The sequence below is a fragment of the Rhinopithecus bieti genome, unplaced genomic scaffold (assembly GCF_001698545.2).
Source record: "Rhinopithecus bieti isolate Rb0 unplaced genomic scaffold, ASM169854v2 scaffold_11839, whole genome shotgun sequence".
Taxonomy (NCBI): domain Eukaryota; kingdom Metazoa; phylum Chordata; class Mammalia; order Primates; family Cercopithecidae; genus Rhinopithecus; species Rhinopithecus bieti.
The window spans coordinates 177867-184508 of NW_016806877.1; the positions used below are offsets into that span (position 1 = coordinate 177867).

The 6642-nt window shown below is 44.6% G+C and overlaps 1 pseudogene; it reads left to right on the forward strand.

Moving 5' to 3' along the window:
- The first annotated feature begins 4938 nt into the window (after nt 1-4938).
- On the forward strand, nt 4939-5421 carry LOC108533558 (60S ribosomal protein L21 pseudogene; annotated as a pseudogene).
- Nucleotides 5422-6642: the final 1221 nt, after the last annotated feature.

The window sequence follows — 6642 nt, forward strand, 5'->3', positions numbered from 1 at the left end:
AGATGTTCCTAATGTCTGTGTTTGGGCTGATCGCTGGGGCCGAGTAGGATGGAGTATCATTGTGCAGGCTGCTCTTGGTCCCCAACAAGTGTCACCAGGCTCGGAAGCTCCTGCAGGTCTTTTGGATGGAGGAAGACACAGAGGTGGCTGACTTGAGGACCAGGGGCCTTGTGGGTCCCCGGGGGCAAGAGCGAGAGGGCTTGATAGCAAAGGCTTGTGTGGCCCCAACAGGGGAGAGTTTTGGTGGAGGGTGTGGTATAGGCTCAGAGGGAGTGACTTTGTTGGAGACCGCCCGCTGGGCACTGACCAAGCCACGAATGATCCCAGCAGCAAATTTCACCCCCAACAGCAGCAGGGCAAACAGTACCCAGGCAGGCTTGGGGCATTGCCTCTGAGACCTGAGGAGGCCTGAGATACATACCACTCAGGAACGCTTTTATCCTATAGGCATCACAAGGATATAGTAAGTCCTGCCCTTTCTACCAGGTCAAGGAGGAGGAGACTAAATTTGAGAGATAGAGTATTTTACCTGAAAACATTTACTCAACCAGGTAAAGATTTTCATTAGCCCTAGTGGGAAGTTGAACCTCGAATGGACCAAATGTTTACGCTAAAACAAGCCTGTATAAATGGAAAGAAATGGAAATATTGTAATGAGATTAAATCTAGCCTTTCCCCTGCTACCTGGGAGGTGAAGAGGAGCAGGTGTGCTTCTAAATGAGCAAGCAAAGGGAAAATGCACTCTAAATTCTTTGCACATCTGGGTGGTGGTATGAGTAATTTTTCCAACTTGCTGCATCCTATGTCCTGTGTGTTGTATGAAGTGGAAGACTGCATTTAAGATTAAGTGGGCTGGCCGAGCCTGGAGGCTCACATCTGTAATCCCAGCACTTTGGGAGGCCGAGGTGGGCGGATCACTTGAGGTCAGGAGTTCCAGACCAGCCTGGCCAACATGACGAAACCCTATCTCTACTAAAAAAAAAAAAAAATTAGCTGGGCATGGTGGTGGGTGCCTGTAATCCCAGCTACTCAGGAGGCTGACACATGACAGTTGCTTGACCCTGGGAGGCAGAGGTTGCAGGGAGCCGAGATCGTGCCACTGCACTCCAGCCTGGGCAACAGAGTGAGACTCAGTCTCAAAAAAAAAAAACCCAAAAATGAGCTACTCTGATTCGAGTGAGGTAGGATCCAGGGTCCTGACCAATCCCTGGGACATTTCCATGAAAGTATCTTTGCAGCACACCAAGGCGCCACCGGAAATGATCTGAAAACTACTGCCTTACATGTCACTCCACTCCCAGACCACTTCAACCTCCCCCATTTCCACCCATAATTACTTGGTGTTGAAAGCAGAAAGTCTGACATCAGCTTTTGGGTACAGAGTAAATCACAAACAGGACAGTATGGTAGGAGGAAACATACCAGCTAAATGTAAAGACATAGACATGGTTTAATTGATCTTCTTACAACATCCTAACTACCATTACTATTTGAACAAGTGCTTTGGGGCCAATGATTGTTGAAATATTATGACTTTCCATGATGTGAACATTCAGCCTCCTGGTCAGATCTGAGAGGCTAATGAGGAGGATTCTCTGGGTGAAAACATCCATTACCCATTAAGGCTGTGTGTTCGACATCTGAATGAGAGAGCAGGGTGGTCGAGAGGAAATTCTACAAGAAGTGACAGCAGCAAGCCTGCCAACAGACTGCTCTGAGCTGTTCCCATTCACCCGGTACAGCTGTCTAGAGGATTATGCCAATGAGGAGAGGGCCTTTTGTCACAAACCCTGTCCTATCCGACCATTTGTAAAGCTGCCTCATGAGACAGGGCTGGCGGAGGCTCTGCAGACATTCTGGTGACCCCCTCCTGGACAAAGCAGAACTTCACAAAGAGACTCTCAGAGTGGGAGGACTCTGTCCCACCTTGTGTAGAGCCCCTCTGAAAGTATAATTTTTCAATGGTTCATTATAAGCATACATGCCCTAGGTTAAAAAAAAAAATTAAACGGTACAGAAGGATTTATAATGAAAATCAACAGCTCTCCTCACAGTCCCCATCCCAAAAGGGAAAGTTCTTTTAACTAGTTGAATCGTCTGTTTTTATTCTTATGGTGATTGCCTCATATCCTTAAATAATATGCTGACGCAGGCATTGTTTTGCTTTGATTTATGTTTTTGTGAGACAGGGTCTTGCTCTATCACCCAGGCTGGAGTGAAGTGGCACCATCTTGGCTCACTGCAGCCTCGGCCTCTCTGGCTAAAACAATCTTCCCACCTCAGCCTCCTGAGTCGCTGGGAGTATAGCTGCGTGTCACCATGCCCGGCTAATTTTTGAATTTTTTTGTAGAGATCAAGTTTCATCATGTTGCCCAGGCTGGTCTCAAACTCCTGAGCTCAAGTGATCCACCTGCCTTGGCCTCCCAGAATGCTGGGATTACAGGCATGAGTCACCGTGCCTGGCAGTTGTTTCTTGATACAGTATTTTACAGTTTTGTTTTGTTTTTAGAGACAGGATCTTATTCTGTCATGCAGGCTAGAGTGCAGTGGCACAATCAGAGCTCACTGTGACTTTGAGATTCTTGAGCTCAATCCATCTTCCTACCTCAGCCTGATGGGAGGTTACAAGTGCCATCATCACGCCTGGTTAATTTAAAAAATAGTAATTTTTTTTTTTGACTGGGCGTAGTGGCTCCTGCCTGTAATCCTAGCACTTTGGAAGGCTGAAGTGGGCAGATCACCTGAGGTCAGGAGTTCGAGACCAACCTGGCCAACACGGTGAAACCCCATCTCTACTGAAAAAAAATACAAAAAAATTTGCCAGGCGTGGTGACGCATGCCTATAGTCCCAGCTACTTGGGAGGCTGAGGCAGGAGAATTGCTTGAACCTGGGAGGCGGAGGTTGCCGTGAGCCGATACCGTGCCACTACACTCCAGCCTGGGCGACAGAGTAAGATTCCATCTCAAAATAATTAATTCATTAATTTTTTTTTGTAGAAATGGGGGTCTCATTATGTTGCCTCCAAGCCTCAAACAATCCTTTTGCCTCAAGCCTCCCACAGCCTTGGGATTAGAGGCATGCAGCACCTTGTTTGGCCTTAATATAGTATTTTGGGAACTACCTATTGACTTTCTTTTATGCAAAATGAAGATTTAGTACACCTTTACCCAGCCCCTTCTAACAATAGAATTATATTCTTATTTTGAATTCCTCTTTCCTTGCATTTATGATTTTAAATTAGCACCTTCATTTCTCATGATGTCGCCTATTGACATTATCTCTTCCCATTTTCTTTCATCTCTTCTCTTTTTAAGTTTCTTTTTTCTTTTCTTTTCTTTATTTGTTTTGAGACAGGGTCTCGCTTTGTCTCAAAAAAAGAAAACAAAAAACAGTTTGCTGGGATACATTCACAGACATTCCAATTCAGTAGGTCTGGGGTAAGGCCCAAGAATATACATTTCCAACAAGTTCTTCCGTGATGCTGGTACTCTCAGTATGGGAATCATACTTTGAGAACCACTGGCCTAAGGGAAGCATGGCCACTGCAGTAACTGGGATATTGCTTTGGCTACTTTAGGAAGTTTCTGGATTGTTTTGTTTTGCTTTTTGAGACGAAGTTTTACTCAGTTGCCCAGAGTGCAGTGGCACGATCTTGGCTCACTGCAACTTCTGCCTCCTGGATTCAAGCAATTATCATGCCTTAGCCTCCGAAGTAGCTGGGATTACAGCTGCCCGCCACCACACCTGGCTAATTTTTTTATTTTTAGTAGAGATAGGATTTCACCATGTTGGCCAGGCTGGTCTCAAACTCCTGACCTCAGGTGATCCACCCGCCTTGGCCTCCCAAAGTGATGGGATTACAGACATGAGCCAGAGCACCCGCCACTACTTTATTTATTTATGAGACAGAGTCTTACTGTGTCACTCAAGATAGAGTGCAGTGGCACAATCTCGGCTCACTGCAACCTTCATCTCTCGGGTTCAAGTGATTCTCATGCCTTAGCCTCTTGAGAGATGGGATTACGGGCGCCTGTCACCACACCTGGCTAATTTTTGTATTTTTAGTAGAGATGGGGTTTCGCCATGTTGACCAGGCTGGTCTCGAACTCCCGACCTCAAGTGATCTGCCTGCCTCAGCCTCCTAAAGTGCTGGGATTACAGGTATGAGACCATGCCCAGCCCCTGCCACTACTTTAATAGTCACCAAAATAAATAGAATGGACCTGTCTGTCAGGTAGAATTCCTAGCTAGCTGACAGTGTAAGAGGATAGAGAGGCTGAGCATCAAGAGAATGTCCTGGGTCCCCAGGCTCCTTCTATCCATGGCTCTGTCATCCCCTTGGGAATTGCCCTCATTCTCAAGTTTAAAGCGGACCCACTACCACCGAATCTTCATGCTAGCCAGAACGGAGGAATTGAGCCAGTGGAGAGCACACAACTTCTTTTAAAGAAAAATTTACAAATCGCCCACATCATTTCCACTCATATCCTATTGGCCAGAACGTAGTAACATGGCCACACCTAGGTGCAAGAGAGGATGGGAAAAGTTGCTTCTAGCTTGGTGATTACGTGTCAAGATACGATTTAGAGAAGTTCTATCATAGAAAGGAGGGAGGGGGAGATGGATATTGAGGGGCAATTAACAATCCCTGCTGCAGTGGTTCCATTCTCCTTTCCAGTAGTTGTTCAGATGTGCACAGGATATAGTTTTAGCCAATGAGACAGGAGAAAATGCCTACTAGGGGCTTCCGGCAAGTTTTCCTTTCTCTAAGGGAGATAGAATATTTTCTTCGGGATTCTGCCATGTTGGATATGAACCCTGAAAGAGCGTGTGCATCTTGTTACCATGAGGGGAGCCTGCCTTTGGATGAGTGAAGATGGCAGAAAGAAAGATGTAGCCTTTTGGCCGGAACCGCCATCTTCCAGTAACTTGTCAAAATGACAAACACAAAAGGAAAGAGGACAGGCACCTGATATATGTTCTCTAGGCCTTTTAGAAAACATGGCGTCGTTCCTTTGGCCACGTAGATACGAATCTGTAAGAAAGGTGATAGTGTAGACATCAAGGGAAAGGGTACTGTCCAAAAAGGAATATCCCGCAGGTGTTACCTTGGCAAAACTGGAAGAGTCTACAATGTTCCCCAGCATGCTGTTGGCATTGTGTTAACAAACAAGTTAAGGGCAAGATTCTTGCCAGATAATTAATGTGCGTATTGAGTACATCAAGTACTCTAAGAGCCGAGATAGCTTCCTGAAACGCGTGAAGGAAAATGGTCAGAAAAAGAAAGAAGCCAAAGAGAAAGGTACGCAGGTTCGGCGGAAGCGCGGGGCTGCTCCACCCGGGACGCACACTGCGTGAGAACCAATGGGAAGCAGCCTGAGCTGCTGGAACCTATTCCCTATGAATTCATGACTTCATAGGTGTAAAAAAAAAAAAAAAAAAAAAAAAAAAAAACCTCTGGACTGTAAAAAAGAAAAAGAAAAAACAAAAGAAAGATGTAAAGAACCCACGCACTTGAAGAATCAGATACTGAATGAACCAGTCAACTGAAAGCTTTCCTGCCTATAAAGCTCTTGTTATGTCAGAGAGTAAATGTCTTATTTTTAAGCCTTGGTTTGGTTTTCCTGCTGCTTGCAGTCAGATTATCCTAATAAGGTGGCTTTCTACTTGTCTTCCTGTCTTTCTTTCTTTCTTTTTTATTTTTGCATTGTTGGTATCTTTCTATTATTACAATATCTCAAACTTAGTGTAAGATTTTGAAAAATACTCAACTCTCTGTTTTCCTCAAGATAACTTCCTCCTACCGCCTTTGTTACTTGCTGCCTTGATCTGCTGCACAGCTGTCACCCAGGGACTTCCCTTGATTACTTACCTCATTTGAAACCACTGTTTCCTGGATCCTGGTATCTTTTCCTTGGTTTACTCTTTTGTATTCTTGAGGCATATTGCCAAGTAATTTGCAAAGAAAAGAAAACGTGGGAAGTGAATTTTCTGAGCCCTTGCACACTGGGTCCTGCAGGCGGATTGGCTTCCTTCTCAGATATGGTCTCTCCATGCATCCTTCTGGCTGGAATTCCCTTTATAGAGGAAACAAAATTTTATCTCTACCCTTTTAGGGTTTTGTGGCTGAGCCTGGGAATTAAATTGACATAAGCTGTAGCAATGGAAGAAAAGCATGCACATTTATTTACTGCAAGTTTTACACGGCATGGGAGCCTTCAAAAGGAAATGGAGACTCAAGGAGGCAGTTAGAGATAAACACAGAGATACTGAATTAGACAACGCAAAGTAAATTGTGAAAATGTGACACGTCAAAGGAGCTTGAGCTAGGGTGGTTCGTTGAATAGAGAAGTGGCTAGGAGGATAAGGATTAGTCTAACACGGTTTGTCGGTACAGATTTTCCTTGGCCTCAACTTCTTATCCTTGATGATGATAAGAGTGGTGTTTTCCTTCCAGTACAGGGAGGATATTTGTCACACAGGAATTTAATCATCTGCTTTTAATAAACAGTAGGAAGGTCAGAATGATCTTGTTCTTGCTGTTTTTTTCAAGACCCTTAACTCAAAAAAGTCTGTTTGCCAGAGTGGCATATTTCTTTCTTTCTTTCTTTTTTTTTTTTTTTTTTTGAGACGGAGTCTTG